Raw genomic sequence first — 17885 nt, forward strand, 5'->3', positions numbered from 1 at the left:
CCTTTTTTATATGATGTCTTACAGAAATCAGAATATTGCTTTTTTCTATTTATTTCAAGCTGCTGTGATTTTTTTTTCCCCCTCCATTACACTGTTTGTTTGTTTGTTTGTTTTTCTCTCTAAGAAATTCCTTCTCTGGTCCTCTGTCTCTTAGCTAATTGCCCAGACTAGAAAGGAAGTGTACTTTTAAAGAAATTGTTTTTCTCTAGAGTAGGGGAATTCATATTCTGTGCAAATACATTGGAGAGGTTGATGTATTTTGAAATAGATTTATTGTGATGAAAGCTAAATGAGACAGCTGCTCCAGAACGCTGCATAGAAGGAATGCTCCTCAAGCAGGTGGGGGGTGGGGGGAGTCCCTGTGGGAGGATAAATGCTCAATGCAGCATCTTGAGCTGAAGGTAGAAAAGGTGTGACACAGTTACCTGGTTTTACCCAGGAAGAATATGATTATTAATTGCTTCTCTACCAATACTATTAAGTCCCCTGATAAAGTTTTCTGAGCCCCAGCTAACAGCCGTGTTTGGAGCAGCAAAGTCCCAGATTGTGAGCAGTTGTGTAGTGGCTTGGGATGATCACAATTGGATATTATTGATGGAGCAGAAAGACCACAGAACATGCAAAAAGCTTCCTGGATGGCTTAAATCTGCAACAGTTTGGAACCAGTGATGGTGAGCTGGAGCTAGAAAAACAAATTTCTTCTCTCTTTAAAGTAAAGAAATCTTTAGAAAAGGGAGGGGGCACCTGGGCGGCTCACTTGGTTAGGTGTTCAACTCTTTGTTTCAGCTCAGGTCATGATGTCAGGATCGTGAGATCAAACACCACATCAGGTATGCTCAGCAGGAAGTCTGCTTAAGATTCTCTGTCCCTCTGCCCCTCCCCCCACTCATACACTCTTTCTCTATCTAAAAAATAAATCTTTAAAAAAAGAAAACCATGGAATTTTTTCTTTTCTCTTCTACCTTATTTTCTCTTGCTTAGAAATTCTTTCTTAGAAATCAAATTTATAAACACATTTTTCACAAGTTAAGCAGTGGTTTCTGTTACTGATAGTGCCCTACTCCAATCCAGATTTCGTATATCAAATGTGGATCACTTCATGCTTGAATGTGTATTTATTTGATAACATTCAGCCTCAAAAATCTTGAAATAGTGGTATTGCTTTTTAAAAATGCTCCTCAGTGGGGCAGCCCAGGTGGCTCAGCGGTTTAGCGCCACCTTCAGCCCAGGGTGTGATCCTGGAGACCTGGGATCAAGTCCCGTGTCAGGCTCCCTGCATGGAGCCTGCTTTTCCCTCTGCCTGTGTCTCTGCCTCTCTCTGTCTCATTCTGTGTCTCTCATAACTAAATAAAATATTTATTTTAAAAAAAAAAGGGAACCCTGGGTGGCACAGCGGTTTAGTGCCTGCCTTTGGCCCAGGGCGCGATCCTGGAGACCCGGGATCGAGTCCCACATTGGGCTCCCGGTGCATGGAGCCTGCTTCTCCCTCTGCCTATGTCTCTGCCTCTCTCTCTCTCTCTGTGTGTGTGACTATCATAAATAAATAAAAATTTTAAAAAATTAAAAAAAAAAAGTTCCTCAGTGTTACTACATTTCTATTTAACCATCACTTTGCCTTGTAGGTTTTACTTAGGAGGTCAAAAGGGGGGGGGGGGGATTAAGCAAACAAAAAGCTTTAAGAGTGACTTTTCTTCCATAGACTGCTTTTATGGATATGCATTTCTTCTGTGCCTCTGTGTTTTGGAAACCTGGTGCTTGGACTTTCCAGAGGAGTTGGATGTGAACCAGTGAATGCAGCCAGTCGTCACTGTAAAGTGGCTATGACCACTGGCTCTCTTCACTGTGATCTGCAGCGTGGAGGAGCATCTAATAGGCAGAGTTACCATATATGTTTTCCCTAATTAGCTTTCCATCTAGAAGCTGGTTCTCCTCTCCCATCCCTTACCAGATTGATATCTTAACCTCTCCTCTGAGCTTCAAACTCAGCCAGCCATTTCCACTTGGTTTTCTGAATAGGCAGGCGTCTCAAACTTTGGATTCCCTCCCTGCTTCAAACATGTTTTTCTCTAGCTTTCCTCATCTGCATTGACGTCCCCACTGTCCATCCAATTTGTTAGCTAAAACCCTGGGTTTGGATGTTTTACCCTCATGCCCATCAACTCTACTGAACGTGTCTCACAGAAGTCCTTGTCTGTGTCCAGGGGTGGCCACCATCCTCACTGGCAGATGGTGGCGGTAGTCTCCTTGCCATACCGCTGCTGGTGCTCCTTTCTCCACCAGCAGGCAGAGTTGCATTTATAAAAATGTAGGCCAGAGCCGAGCCTCCCCTGCTTAAATATATAATTACAATACACACGGTCTGAGCCCACACTCACTCCTCTGTTGGCCTAGGAGGCTATTGGTCATCTGGCCTCTGCCTCCATCTGCAGCCTTATCCATTCTCCAACTACTTGCACCAGCCCCAAGGCCTTTGTTCCCTGGCTCAGTCACTAAGGCCTTCTCATTTGGTGGACCTTTGGCTTAAAACTCTTCCCTAGATCTTGGCTTGTTCCCCCCCTCCCCAGGGGGGCCTTTTCTGACCACTGTGTCCAGGGGAGCCCCTGACTATCTCACATCACACTGCTTGCTTTTTCTTATATACTTGTTAACTAGTTACTTGTCTCCCTCTAGAATGTAAGTTCTGTGGAGCCACAGGCCTGGATTCCCCTCCTGACCACTACATCCCCAGACCTGGTCAGCCCCATGTATGTATGATATGACTGACCACATTCGTTGTTCTGTAAGGTTCTCTGCACACTGCCCTGACCCAAAAGCCCAGCCATGCTTCTCATCAGCCCTAGGAAACCTCATTCCAGGCTTCCCCCAAGATTTCTTATCTAGTTTCTCACCATAATAGGTCAACAATTATTGAGTGATTCCTATGTGGCAGGTAGGGTCTCAAGTGCCCTATATGCACGGTCACCCTTAATTCCCATCGGCTTTATAGAGACAGACCCTTTCTTGGCAGAGAGGCCTGTGGGAGAGAGGGTCAGGAGCCTGACTTCTGCTGCAGCCTCCAGGCCCCTGGGAGCATGTCTGGGAACAGATCGGTGGATGGTGCTGAGCCTCAGGAGCACAGGATAGCCCGATGGCCTGGTGTGGATTAGCAAACTCAGGCTCAGACTATAGGCCAGGGCTGGGATCCAAGCCTTGGTCTTTCTGACTTGGGTGCCTAGTTGCAGATAATAGAAACTCTTCTTGCAGTAATTAGAAAAATTGTAACGCTAGTATATGTCTGTTTTTTAAAAGTTAGAGTCCCTTTGGTTGTAAAGCAACCCTGAGATCACAGATTAGCCTGTCTGATGCACAGTCCTGCTTCTCAGCCAGGCAAGATATTTAGCAGGCAAGACCTAAAGTTCCGTAGAATTCAGGGCTGATTAATGTGCGTCATAACTGATTTAATTAGGTCAGGAATGAGACAGGGTAAGAGGGCATCTGTTTTCAGTCTTCAATTAAACTCAGGGATGATTTTATACTTATGACATACATGTTTTATGGACATGGATCTCTGTAGAATTAAATTGGGCTGTTTCTCACAAATACAAACTTGTTCTCTTAAGTGGTTTTCCTCCCTTTTCAATTCAGTGTTAGTTTTTTAAAAATTTTATATTTAACATGGGAGATACTTGATATTTTATAGGGGTTTGATGAAAACCTTGTTCTGAAGTGGGAATCTACTTCCCAGCATCTCGCGTTTAGTGGGAACTACTGCGTTGGTCCTCTTAGAGATGCATCGTTGCCTGCTGCACGTGCTAGCTGCCCAGACTGTGAGGACCTAAAGGTGTCCTGTTGCCAGAGCAACTACCCATCCACCGATCTGTCCCCAGACACGCTCCTAGGGGCCTGGAGGCTGCAGCCGGAGGAAGGCCTCTCTGCCAAGAAAGGGTCTGTCTCTATAAAGCCGATGAAAATTAGGGAGACAGTACATATAGGGCCCTTGAGACCCAACCTGCCACATAGGAAGCACTCAACAATTGTTGACCTATTATGGTGAGAAACTAGATAAATCTTGAGGGAAGCCTGGAAGTGATTGTGTTTAATTCAAAGCAGGCTTGGCATACACAGCCTAAGGCAGCTTTCTTCTTACTATGACTTCAGGTGGGACAGGAAACTTTGCGCTGCTTGCTTCAGCCAGATTCTCCTTATATTGTGGTTGACTCACAAAACAGCCCTTGTGTAGGAATCAGGGCAAGGAAATCCAGTCTTGTGTTTTGCTGTACATAAGGTTTGGGCCCTGAGAAGTTTTGAGGCTGGGCCAGAAACACCGTCATCATCTCAACGGCTCATAACAAGCATTGTCCAAATTCGTGTTGGATGGGGTAGGACTGCTGGAGGGGAAAATGGGGGAGGGCACAATGCAGCGGGGCTACTGCACGGCTCCGCAGAGGTCACCTCTCTCAGCAGAGCACCACATCCTCAGTCTTGGAAGTTGGTTCTTCAGCAACTTCTTTGGGAACTGTCTTTTTTTTTTTTCAAAAAAAAGGGGGGAGGGGAATCCCTGGGTGGCTCAGCGGTTTAGCACCTGCCTTTGGCCCAGGGCGCAATCCTGGAGTCCCGGGATCAAGTCCCACATGGGGCATGGAGCCTGCTTCTCCCTCCTCCTGTGTCTCTGCCTCTCTCTATATATATATGTCATTCATAAATAAATAAATAAATAAATAAATAAATAAATAAATAAATAAATAAATAAATAAATAAATAATCTTTTTAAAAAATAAAAATAAAAAAAGATTTTTATTTATTTGAGTGAGCAGGGGGCAGGGGGGCTGGAAGGGAGAGGGAGAAGCAGGCTCCCTGATGAGCAGAGCCCAAAGCGAGACTAGATCCAAGGACCCTTGGATCATGACCTGAGCCGAAGGCAGACACTCAACCGACTGAGCCACCCAGGTGCCCCAGGAACTGTCTTTATTAAAACATCCAGAAAGGCCAGTTTGTTCTGCTGCTTGGGCCATGCATGTCCTAATCCCTCTGTTCCAGCCTGGTTCCCCCTCACTTGCTCTTCCTGCCCCCGGGAATGGGCCTCCCAATACATCCCTTTCATGGGAATACTTTCCCACAGGAGGACCTTTCTTACCTGCCTTCCAGGTCATCAGGGAAGCTGGCCTATTGACTAACGAGTAATTGTGCTGAATGATTGATTCTCTGTAGAGTGTCTGTTCCATATATTCAGCTGGAAGCGCCAGGAGGGCAAGGACCAGGGCTGGCTGGTTTACCTCTGAAGCCTCTGTGCCTAAAGTAGTTGCTGATTTATGGTAGGTTATTCCATGTTCTGAATGAATACCTCACCATCAAGTTTCTGTACCATAATATTTAGGTGCAAATACCAAGAGTATATGAATAATAACATAGGAATGGATGGGCCCTTGTTAATATGTATTTAATGACATATTATTTTTTTAAGTAGGCTCTACTCTGAACATGGGGCTTGAACTCACGACCTTAAGATGAAGAGTCCCATGCTCTCCTGACCAAGCCAGCCAGGTGCCCCTAATATAGTGATGTATTTCTATCTCAAGCCATGAACAAATAGTGCTAGTGGAGAAGCACTGGAGTGAGCAGCAGGGTACCCTGCTTACGGCACAGCTGTCTTATGGTATGGCCCTGGAGGCCTACCCGATGGGCCCTGTGCATGTAGACAAGGGAAGATCTGAGATGGATCCAACAGGTAATTTCATTGTTTTTGTTTTTTTAATTTTTATGTATTTATGATAGAGAGAGAGAGGCAGAGACACAGGCAGAGGGAAAAGCAGACTCCATGCACCGGGAGCCCGACGTGGGATTCGATCCCGGGTCTCCAGGATCGCGCCCTGGGCCAAAGGCAGGTGCCAAACTGCTGCGCCACCCAGGGATCCCGGTGATTTCATTGTTGATGGGAGTTTCTAAGAGAATTTCCTTTATAAACAATAAGAGAATTCAGTCATGTGGCCAGTACAAACTCAGTATGCAAATCAGTCATCTGTACATAAGAAAATAATAACAGAATATAATGGAAGACAAAACACCCAGGAATATATGTATAAAGAAATAAGTAAAATTTATATGAAGGAGACTTGGAAGTCTCACTGCAGGCTGCAGAAGGAAGCTTGAGAGGAGGAAGGACACATGCCCACCTCATCACTGTGCAGGACCCTGTAGGAAGAGTCTCACACCCCTGCCTGGTGGCGTCCCCCCAGGACTGACGCTTCGTGCCCACTGCTGGTTGAGAGCTCTCCACAAACCAGGGAATGGCCTCAACCCTTGTCTGCGGCATCACTGCGCTTGGAGCTGTGCCCACAACGGACTGTCCAGCTGCCACATCTTCGCTCTTGCCTCTACCCTCCTTAGAGCACCTCCATAACTTTTCATTTCCTTTTTTTAGAGGATAAAACCCTACACTTCCATACATCTCTATTAGGATTTTACATGTCCTTTTAACTGTGCTAAAGTTTGGTTAGGATTTTATAAGGATTATTACAGCTTTAGTTACAAAGTTGACTTTAAGTAGCAGCCACCCCTCACCCACTTCCTGCCAGGGCTGACGCCAGCAAAGGTCAAATATGCCAGACCCTGGCTATCTTCACATCCCCTCAAGCTAAGCTCCAAAGGAGAGGCCTTCTGAGGACAGGACCCATCCTTCCCTTTGGCTCTGAATGCTGTCATATGCAACCCGGAGCAATGGCAGCCATCTGTAGCTAAGTAGTGACAAATAGCAATGGACAAGAAGACACTTCTGAGAATAGCAGGGCAGAGGATGATGCCCTGGGCCACCTAGGCCGCTACAGAGCTGCCATAGCCCAGATGTCCTGTTTTCTTACAACAGCAACAGCCAACACTGAGCTAGGATCCTGCATGGATTATCCTGCTTGTGTGCATGGGAACCTGTAACACTAGCTGAACCACGGGACCTCTGGACCAAGGTAGGCGGAGAGTTCGCCTTTACTGGACTATCTAAATTTTCTAACATGTTCATTCCAGTATTAACAATTTTTATAATGGTTTTTTAAAAGGTAAACAACATGGGGATCTCTGGGTGGCGCAGCGGTTCAGCGCCTGCCTTTGGCCCGGGACGTGATCCTGGAGTCCCGGGATCAAGTCCCGTGTCGGGCTCCTGGCATGGAGCCTGCTTCTCTCTCTGCCTGTGTCTCTGCCTCTCTCTCTCTTTCTCTATGTCTATCATGAATAAATAAATAAAATCTAAATAAATAAATAAATAAATGGTAAACACATGAGTTCTTTTAGTAAGAGATTTTTTTTCCTGCCAACATTCAGTAAACTTGATGGAAGGTATCACTTAATAATTAAGGTATTTGGGCCAATTTATTGGGCAACCAAATGTTACCTACTGACAGTAGTCTTGTTTCAGAAGGCTTTTTTTTTTTTAAGATTTTATTTACTTGAGAGAGAGAATGGGCATGAGCAGGGGAAGGGACGGAGAGGGAGAAGCAGGCTCCCCCTTGAGCAGGGAGCCCAATAGGGGGCTCGATCCCAGGACCCTGGAATCATAACCTGAGCTGAAGACAGACACTCAACCAACTAAGCCACCCAGGCGCCCCCTGAAGGCATTTGAAGTGACACCTCCCAGTAAAATTCTAGATGGATTCTTTCCTTCTGAAGAACTTGTGCTTCAGATCCTCACTATTCTCCCAGAAGTCTCTGCTGAACCACAGAAGCTGGAGTCCCTCTCCAGGGCCCAAGGTGGGAATTTGCAGGCAGTAGAAGTAACCAGGTAGCTGGACGCTCATCAGTCTACTTACAGTGTTTCAGTCTGGTGTTCATGGCGAGAAACAGGCTTACAGAGCAGGGTGGCTTGGTTTACCCTGACCGTTCACCTTGGAGAGCCTCTGGTGATAGACTGCAGAGTGTCTGAGAGATCTGGAAATATATCGTGATTATTCTCAATTGCAGGGCTGCTCCCCAACCTGATCTGCCTTTGGAAGGTGGCACTTTAACCATGCCTGGATACCCTTGGTGACGGTGCTTCTGGTTTCTCAGAATTCAGTGCAGCACATTTACAGAAAAGTGCCTCCACACCTACTGTTGAGAAGGTTCTAACTCCCTTATCTGAGAGGCTACTGGAAAGCTGCATTCAAGGAATGCTTGTTTCTCACAGTTATGCCCAGCATATTTCCAATCTGCCTCCGTAGCTGCTTTTTGAGAGATGTTCTAACTCCCTTATGTGAGGGACTAACCAAAAGCTGCATTCGGGGGAGGGGAGGGTGGGGCAGGATGGCGGGGAGAGGAGAGTCCCCAAGTCACCCGCCCCCCCCCCCCCCAACTTACCTAGGTGACTCAAACCATCCTGAACACCTACGAATTCCACCTGAGATTTAAAGCAAGAACACCTGGGGACGCCTGGGTGGCTCAGCGGTTGAGCATCTGCCCCTGGCTCAGCGCATGATCCGCGGTCCCAGGATCGAGTCCCACATCAGGTTCCCTGCCTGGAGCCCGCTTCTCCCTCTACATCTCTGCCTTTCTCTCTGTGTGTCTTTCATGAATAAATAAAATCTCTTAAAAAAAAAAAAAAAAAAAGGCATGAACACCTGGCCCTCCAGGACGGGAGAGCCCAGCCCAGGAGCAGCAGAACTTGAAAAATCCGCAACAAGGTTTGCCTGATAGAAAAGCGCTCAGCAGGGCAGCCCTGGTGGTTCAGTGGTTTAGCGCCGCCTTCGGCCCAGGGTGTGATCCTGGAGACCCGGGATCGAGTCCCACATCAGGCTCCCTGCATGGAGCCTGCTCCTCCCTCTGCCTGTGGCTCTGCCTCTCTCTCTCCTCTCTGTGTATTCTCATGAATAAATAAATAAAATCTTAAAAAAAAAAAAAAAAAGGAAAAGCGCTCAGCAGAGAAATTGGGCAGAACCGCAGGAGGGGCAGTGGGGCCTCCAGATTCCCGGGGTCACTAGCAGAAGAGGGGCGCCCGGGGGAGAGCGCACCACACGGCAGCCAAGCTCCGGAAAGGGCTGGAGCGCGCCTGGCGGGGCCTCGGGGAGAAGCCGGGTGGTCAGGCGGCGGCTCCCGACGGAAGGGGCTGCACCCTGCAGCCTTCGGAGGCCCCGGGAACGCGATTCCAGCAGCACAGGCCCCGGATCCCAGGGCGCTGGGACACAGCCCACCATCCTGTGCTCCCCCCCGGGACAGGTAGAAGGGGGAGTGCATAGGACAGGGAGGACTCTCCTGCCGCTGGGCGCCCGGGAGCTGTGCAGGTCAGCGACCCCCACCACCGGAGCATCCAGGCCAGTGTGGACTGGGAGACTAGGGTAGTTACCCGCGGGGAGCTGACTCCAGGTCAGGACCTGGCTGCTGCCAGTGTGGTTGTTCCTCCTGGTGTCACCCTGTGCCTGGGAGGGGCGGGGCTGCCAGGGGACAGGGGACTCATTGGGTAAACAGCTCCCACTGAGCCGGCACCCGATTGGGGGGGGGGGCGGGGATCTCCCCCAGGTGCACACACCTGAGAATCAGCACAGTAAGCCCCTCCCCCAGAGACCAGCTGGAAGGACAGAGGAAGAGCAAGTCCTAGACCGAGCAGCGCTGGAAAGCTCCAGGGGGAGTCGAGGGATTTATAGTATATAGAACTAGAGGGTACCTTCCTTTTTTTCCCTTTTCCCAGTACAACTCGTTTTTATATCAGACTAAAAATTTCCGGTATTTTTTCTCTTTTCCAACCTTAACTGTAATATTTTACCACCTCTTCATTTTTAAGTTTCTTCCTTTTTGACTTTCATATTTCTACACAATTATAGATCTATTTATAATTTATAATAGATTATAGATCTATTTTCCACTTCTACATTCCCTTCAACATACTCAATTTAATTTTGGGAGATATACAAGATGCAGGTTTTTGTTTTCTGTTTTTTTGTTTTTATCTGCCTCATTTTGTATTACAATGGTAGAAGTTAATACCTTCTAAAACATGACCAACATGCACCCAGAACCAAATGGTATACCGGGCTGGTTCATTTGGTGAGATTATATTCTCTCTTCATTCCCATTCTGCCCCCCTCTTTTATCTTGTTTATGTTTTGGTGGTCAATGTTGGGGCCTTCTACAAGTATTGGTTTATATAAATTTGGGACTGAGCATCCTCTACCATAGAGAACAAAATATACTCAGAACCAAGAGGATCACCCTCTAGGACCCCTCAGGTAGACTACATTCTCCCTCCACTACCACTTCTTCACCACCACCATCTCCCAGACCCCCTCCTTTTTCTTTTTTTTTTTTTTTTTCCGTATCTTTTTCCCTTTTTTCCTCTTTACTTTTGCTTTCTGCTCTTCTTTTTTTCTTTTTTGGGGGATTCTTGGCCTTTTACTTTTCACTACTTGTTTTAAAATTTATCACTTTAGTAGTCCTTTTTATTTTGTTCTGATCTTAATCATTTTCTAGTCTTTGATCTTGTCAGAATCATCTAGGATGAAATTTACTTAGGTCATCGTTGATATTCTTGACTCAGCCTGCTCATACAGCCACTTTGCACAGAGCAAAATGACTAGAAGGAAGAACTTCCCACAAAAGTAAGAATCAGAAACAGTAATCTCTGCCACAGAGCTACAGCATATGGATTACAATTCGATGTCAGAAAGCCAATTTAGAAGCACAATTATAAAGCTACTGATGGCTCTGGAAAAAATAATAAAGGATTCTAGAGACTTCAGGATTGCAGAATTTAGATCTAATCAGGCCGAAATTAAAAATTAAATGATTTGCAATCCACACTGGATGTCCTAACTACTAGGGTTAATGAGGTGGAAGACAGAGTGAGCAACACAGAAGACAAGTTGATGGCAAGGAAAGAAACTGAGGAAAAAGAGAAAAACAAGAGCCCATGAGGAAAGGTTAAAGGAAATAAATGATGGCTTAAGAAGGAAGAATTTACGTATAATTGGGGATACAAAAGAGGCCGAGAGGGACAGAGGGTCAGAAAGCATATTTGAACAAATCATAGCTGAGAACTTCCCAAATCTGGGGAAGGAAACAGGCACTCAGATCCAGGAGATAGAGGGCCCCCCCCACCAAAAATCAATAAAAACCATTGAACACCTCAACATTTAACAGTGAAACTTAGAAATTCCAAAGATAAAGAGAAAATCCTTAAAGAAGTGATAGACAAGAGATGCTTAACTAATATGGGGAGAAGTATCAAATTATAGCAGACCTCTCCACAGAGGCCTGGCGGGCCAGAAGTGGTGGCATGATATATTCAGGGTACTAAATGAGAAGAACATGCCACCAAAGATACTTTATCCAGCTGTCATTCGGAATAGAACAAGAGATAAAGAGCTTCCAGGATAGGCAGAAACTGAAAGAATATGTGACCACGAACCGGTTCTGCAAGAAATATTAAGGGGAACCCTGTAAAAAAAGGAGGGAGCCCAAAGAAACAATCCACCAAAACAGGGACTGAATAAGTATTACAATGACACTAAATTCATATCTTTCAATAGTTGCTCTGAACGTGAACGGGCTAAATGATCCCATCAAAAGATGCAGGGTTTCAAACTGGATAAAAAAGCAAGACCCATCTGTTTGCTGTCTACAAGAGACTCATTTGAGACCTAAGGACACCTCCAGCCAGAAATTGAAAGGTTCGAGAACCATTTACCATTCAAATGGTCCTCAAAAGAAAGCTGGGGTAGCAGTCCTCATATCAGATAAAGTTTATCCCAAAGACTGTAGTAAGAGATGAAGAGGGACACTATATCATGTTTAAAGGGCCTATCAAACGAGAAGACCTAACAATCATGAATATTTATGCCACTAATGTGGGAGCTGCCCAGTATATCAATTAATAACCAAAGTAAAGACATACTCAGATAATAATACACTGGATGTAGGAGACTTCAACATGGCGCTTTCTCCAAGTAACAGATTTTTTTTCTTTTTTATTTTTTTAAAGATAATTTATTTATTTATTCATAGACACACACACACACACACAGAGAGAGAGAGAGAGAGAGAGAGAGCGGGGCAGAGACACAGGCAGAGGGAGAAGCAGGCTCCATGCAGGGAGCCTGACGTGGGACTTGATCCAGGGTCTCCAGGATCACACCCTAGGCTGCAGGCGGCGCTAAACCACTGTGCCACCAGGGCTGCCCATTGACAGATTTTCTAAGCACAATATCACCAAAGAAACAAGGGGCTTAAATGATACACTGGACCAGATGGATTTCACAGATATCTACAGAACTTTCCATCTGAACGCAACTGAATACACTTTCTTCTCAAGTGCACATGGAACTTTCCCTAGGATAGAACACATACTGGGTCACAAATCAGGTCTCAACCGATACCGAAAGATTGGGATTGTCCTCTGCAGATTTTCAGACCACAATGCTTTGAAACTTGAACTTAATCACAAGAAGAAACTTGGAAGAAACTCAGACACGTGGAGGTTAAAGAGCATCCTACTAAAAGATGAACGGGTCAACCAGGAAATTAGAGAGGAATTAAAAAGATTCATGGAAACTAATGAAAATGAAGATACAGCTGTTCAAAATCTTTGGGATACAGCAAAAGCAGTCCTAAGAGGGAAATACATCACAATATAAGCATCCCTCAAAAAACTGGAAAAGACTCAAATACACAAGCTAACCTCACACCTATAGGAACTGGAGAAAGAACAGGAAATAAAACCTACGCCAAGCAAAAGAAGGGAGATAATAATGATTTGAGCAGAACTCAATGAAATAGAGACCAGAAGAACTGTAGAACAGATCAACAAAACCAGGAGTTGGTTCCTTGAAAAAAATAATAAGATAGATAAACCCCTAGCCCGCCCTATGAAAAAGAAAAAAGACTCAAATTAATAAAATCATGAATGAAAGAGGAGAGATCACAACCAATACCAAGGAAATACAAGTGATTTTAAAAACATATTACAAGCAGCTAAACGCCAATAAATTAGACAATTTAGGAAAAAAATGGATGCATTTCTGGAGAACCACAAATTACCAAAACTGGAACAGGAAGAAATAGAAAACCTGAACAGGCCAATAACAATTGAGGAATTTGAAGCAGTCACCAAAAACCTTCCAAGACACCAAAGTCCAGGGCCAGATGGCTTCCCAGGGGAATTCTACCGAACATTTAAAGGAGAAACAATACCTATTCTACTAAAGCTGTTCCACAGAGTAGAAAAGGACACAACACTTCCAAACTCGTTTTATGAGCCAGCATCACTTTGATCCCCAAACCAGACAAAGACCCCACCAAAAAGGAGAATTATAGACCAATAACCCTGATGAACACAGATGCAAAAATTCTCACAAGAGACTAGCCAATAGGATCCAACAGTACATTAAGAAGATTATTCACCATGACCAAGTGGGATTTATCCCCGGAATGCAAGAGTGGTTCAACACTCACAAAACAATCGACATGATAGATTATATCAACAAGAGAAAAGACAAGAACCGTGTGATCCTCTCAATAGATGCAGAAAAAGCATTTGACAAAATACAGCCTCCATTCCTGATCAAAACCCTTCAGAGTGTAGGGATAGAGAGACTATCCTCAGAATCTTAAAAGCCATCTATGAAAAGTCCAAAGTGAATATCATTCTCAATGGTGAAACAGTGAGAGCCTTTCCCCCTAAGATCAGGAACACAACAGAGATGCCCACTCTCACCAATGTTAGTCAACATAGTACTAGAAGTCCTAGCCTCAGCAATCAGACAACAAAAAGAAATAAAAGGCATTCAAATTGGCCAAGAAGAAGTCAAACTCTCCCTCTTTGCAGATGACATGATACTGTACATAGAAAACCCAAAAGACTCCACCCCAAGATTGCTAGAACTCATACAGCAATTCAGCAAAGTGGCAGGATACAAAACCAATGCCCAGAAATCAGTGGCATTTCTATACACTGACAAGGAGACTGAAGAAAGAGAAATTAAGGGAGTCAATCCCATTTACAATTGCATCCCAAAGCATAGGGTACCTAGTAATAAACCTAACCAAAGAGGTAAAGGATCTATACCCTAAAAACTACAGGACACTTCTGAAAGAGATTGAGGAAGACACAAAGAGATGGAAAAATATTCCATGCTCATGGATTGGAAGAATTAATATTGTGAAAATGTCAATGTTACCCAGGGCGATTTACACATTTAATGCAATCCCTATCAAAATACCATGGACTTTCTTCACAGAGTTGGAACAAATTATCTTAAGATTTGTGTGGAATCAGAAAAGACCCCGAATAGCCAGGGGAATATTGAAAAGGAAAACTATAGCTGAGGGCATCACAATGCCAGATTTCAGGTTGGACTACAAAGCTGTGGTCATCAAGACAGTGTGGTACTGGCACAAAAACAGACACATAGATCAATGGAACAGAATAGAGAACCCAGAAGTGGACCCTCAACTCTATGGTCAACTAATATTCGATAAAGGAGGAAAGACTATCCACTGGAAAAAGGACAGTCTCTTCAATAAATGGTGCTGGGAAAATTGGACATCCACATGCAGAAGAATGAAACTAGACCACTCTCTTTCACCAGACACAAAGATAAACTCAAAATGGATGAAAGATCTAAATGTGAGACAAGATTCCGTCAAAATCCTAGAGGAGAACACATGCAACACCCTTTTTGAACTTGGCCACAGTAACTTCTTACAAGATGTTTAAGGAAGGCAAAAGAAACAAAAAAATGAACTATTGGGACTTCATCAAGATAAGAAGCTTTTGCACAGCAAAAGAAACAGTCAACAAAACTAAAAGACAACCTACAGAATGGGAGAAGATATCTGCAAATGATGTATCAGATAAAGGGCTAGTTTCCAAGATCTATAAAGAACTTATTAAACTCAACACCCAATAAACAAACAATCCAATCATGAAATGGGCAGAAGACATGAACAGAGATTTCACCAAAGAAGACCTACACAAGGCCAACAAGCACATGAGAAAATGCTCCACATCACTTGCCATCAGGGAAATACAAATGAAAACCACAATGAGATCCCACCTCACACCAGTGAGAATGAGGAAAATTAACAAGGCAGGAAACCACAAATGTTGGAGAGGATGCGGAGAAAAGGGAACCCTCTTACACTGTTGGTGGGAATGTGAACTGGTGCAGCCACTCTGGAAAACTGTGTGGAGGTTCCTCAAAGAGTTAAAAATAGACCTGCCCTACGACCCAGCAATTGCACTGTTGGGGATTTACCCCAAAGACTCAGATGCAATGAAACACCGGGACACCTGCACCCCGATGTTTCTAGCAGCAATGTCCACAATAGCCACACTGTGGAAGGAGCCTCGGTGTCCATCGAAAGATGAATGGATAAAGAAGATATGGTCTATGTATACAATGGAATATTCCTCAGCCATTAGAAAGGACGAATACCCACCATTTGCTTCAACGTGGATGGAACTGGAGCGTATTATGCTGAGTGAAGTAAGTCAATCAGAGGACAAACATTATATGGTCTCCTTCATATGGGGAATATGAAAAATACTGAAAGGGATGATAAAGGAAAGGAGGAAAAATGAGTTGGACAAATTCTAGGGAGAGACAAATGGTGAGAGACTCCTAACTCTGGGAAACAAACAAAGGGTTGAGGAAGGGGAGGTTGGGAGGGACTTGGGGTAACAGGTGACGAGCACTAAGGAGGGCATTTGATGGGATGAGCACTGGGTGTTATATGTTGGCAAATCAAACCTCAATAAAAAAATACTTTAAAAAATGCTGGAAAAGAAAAAATTAAATATTCAATATACTCTTTTTAAGGAAAAAATAAATAAACCTGCCCCAAAAGTAATAAGATACGTGGGAATAAACCTCACCAAAGGGGCAAAAGATTTGTACTCTGAAAACTATCAAACACCAAGGATAGAAACTGAACAACAGGGATCCCTGGGTGGCGCAGCGGTTTGGTGCCTGCCTTTGGCCCAGGGCGCGATCCTGGAGACCCGGGATTGAATCCCACGTCGGGCTCCTGGTGCATGGAGCCTGCTTCTCCCTCTGCGCCTCTCTCTCTCTCTCTCTCTCTGTGACTATCATAAATAAATTTAAAAAAAAAAAAAAAAAAGAAACTGAACAACACACACACCGCCCCAAACTGATGATTTATGAACATATGTGGACTCAGCTGTAGCAATTAAAGGACTGAAATGCTCATAAGGTGGTAAAAGAAGAAGAAGAAGAAGAAGAAGAAGAAGAAGAAGAAGAAGAAGAAGCAGCAACAGACACTGCTCAGCTCTCACACCCAGTCCCCACTTCCTGATCAGGAGCTTAAGGGTTACTGGCTGACATGGTGAACATCGTCATCTGGGAACGCCCTGTACAACCAAGCCGCCGGTGAATTCCGTGGCAGTTCAGTGTCATACCCCCCAAACAAAAGCTTCCACTTTCTCTCAGAAACACAAGGAGCTGGCCTCTGCCAGGGAAGCCATTTCCGTACAGCCAAGGGGCTTTCTGACATGGGCCAGCCATTCATGAAAATGATTTTCTAATGGAAGGACAGGTAAGAGGATACTGGATCTCTGAGGAGAATGGGAGGTGACAGGGTGAATACCCTGGATTCACCTTTCAACTAGCCTCTCACATAAGAGAGTTAGAACTTATCTCAAACTAGCTGTGGAGGCATAATGGACACGCAATATACTGACATCTGAGCATGAAGGGTCTTTGAATGCAGCTTTCAAGTACCCCCTCACATTAGGGAGTCAGAACCTACTTCACAGCACCTCTGGAGTCCTGATGGAAATGCGCCTCTCAAATTATGGAGTTAGATCCTCTCTCAACAGTGTGTCAGTAATGCAGTTGAAATGCACTATACACACATCTGGGTAATAAGTGACACTTCAATGGAGCTTTGAACGTAGCCTCTCACGTAAGGGAGGTAGAAGAACTCTCAAAAGTAGGTATGGAGGCACACTGGGATCATGGTACGTAACTGTGAGAAACAGGCCTTCCTTGGATGCAGACTTCAACTAGCCTCTCACATAATGGAGTTAAAATGTATCTCAACACTGCAGGGTATTATGCTGAGTGAAGTAAGTCAGTCGGAGAAGGACAAACATTATATGTTCTCATTCATTTGGGGAATATAAATAATAGTGAAAGGGAATATAAGGGAAGGGAGAAGAAATGTGTGGGAAATATCAGAAAGGGAGACAGAACGTAAAGACTCCTAACTCTGGGAAACGAACTAGGGGTGGTGGAAGGGGAGGAGGGCGGGGGGTGGGAGTGAATGGGTGAAGGCACTGGGGGTTATTCTGTATGTTAGTAAATTGAACACCAATAAAAAATAAATTAAAAAAATTAAAAATTAAAAATTAAAAAAAAAATTTAAAAATAAAAATAAAAATAAAATGTATCTCAACAGTCAGTATGGAGGCAGAATGGAAATGGGATATCCTTACCTGAGGAGAGCATTCCTTCAGTGCAGTTTTCACCCTCCTATCACAGTAGGAAGTTAGAGCCTACGTCAACAGTAGATTTGGAGGCCCGATGGAAAGGCCCCATACTTATCGCTGAGAAAAAAAGCATTCCTTAAACGTAGCTTTGAACTAGCCTCACACACGGATGTAGAACCTACCTCAACAGCAGGTATCAAGTTGCAGTGGACACGCGCTGAACACATCTCTGGCTAATACGCGATTCCTGAATGCATCTTTTAACCAGCCTCTCACATAAGAAACCTACCTCATCAGTAGGCGTGGAGGTCAATGGAGATGTGATACTTATTTCTAGACAAAGAAGCGTTCCTTGAATGCAGCTCTCAACTAGCTCCTCACATAAGAAAGTTAGAACCCACCTCAACAGAATTTGTGGTGGTGCAACGGAAACGCAGTGTACTTAACCCGAGAAGCAAGCGTTCGTTGTCTGCAGCTTTCAACCAGCTCCCACATAAAGGAGTTA

General features: G+C 44.5%; 1 long non-coding RNA gene across 1 annotated transcript; it reads right to left on the minus strand.

The window, feature by feature from the left end:
• Nucleotides 1-5806: 5806 nt before the first annotated feature.
• Nucleotides 5807-17745, minus strand: LOC119872709. Its single transcript, XR_005361747.1, has 3 exons — nucleotides 17563-17745; nucleotides 7773-7890; nucleotides 5807-5931 (listed from the first exon to the last, which is right to left on the minus strand). It is a non-coding gene; the product is annotated as an uncharacterized LOC119872709 (long non-coding RNA).
• Nucleotides 17746-17885: the final 140 nt, after the last annotated feature.

This window comes from Canis lupus, chromosome 7, assembly GCF_011100685.1.
Source record: "Canis lupus familiaris isolate Mischka breed German Shepherd chromosome 7, alternate assembly UU_Cfam_GSD_1.0, whole genome shotgun sequence".
Lineage (NCBI taxonomy): Eukaryota > Metazoa > Chordata > Mammalia > Carnivora > Canidae > Canis > Canis lupus.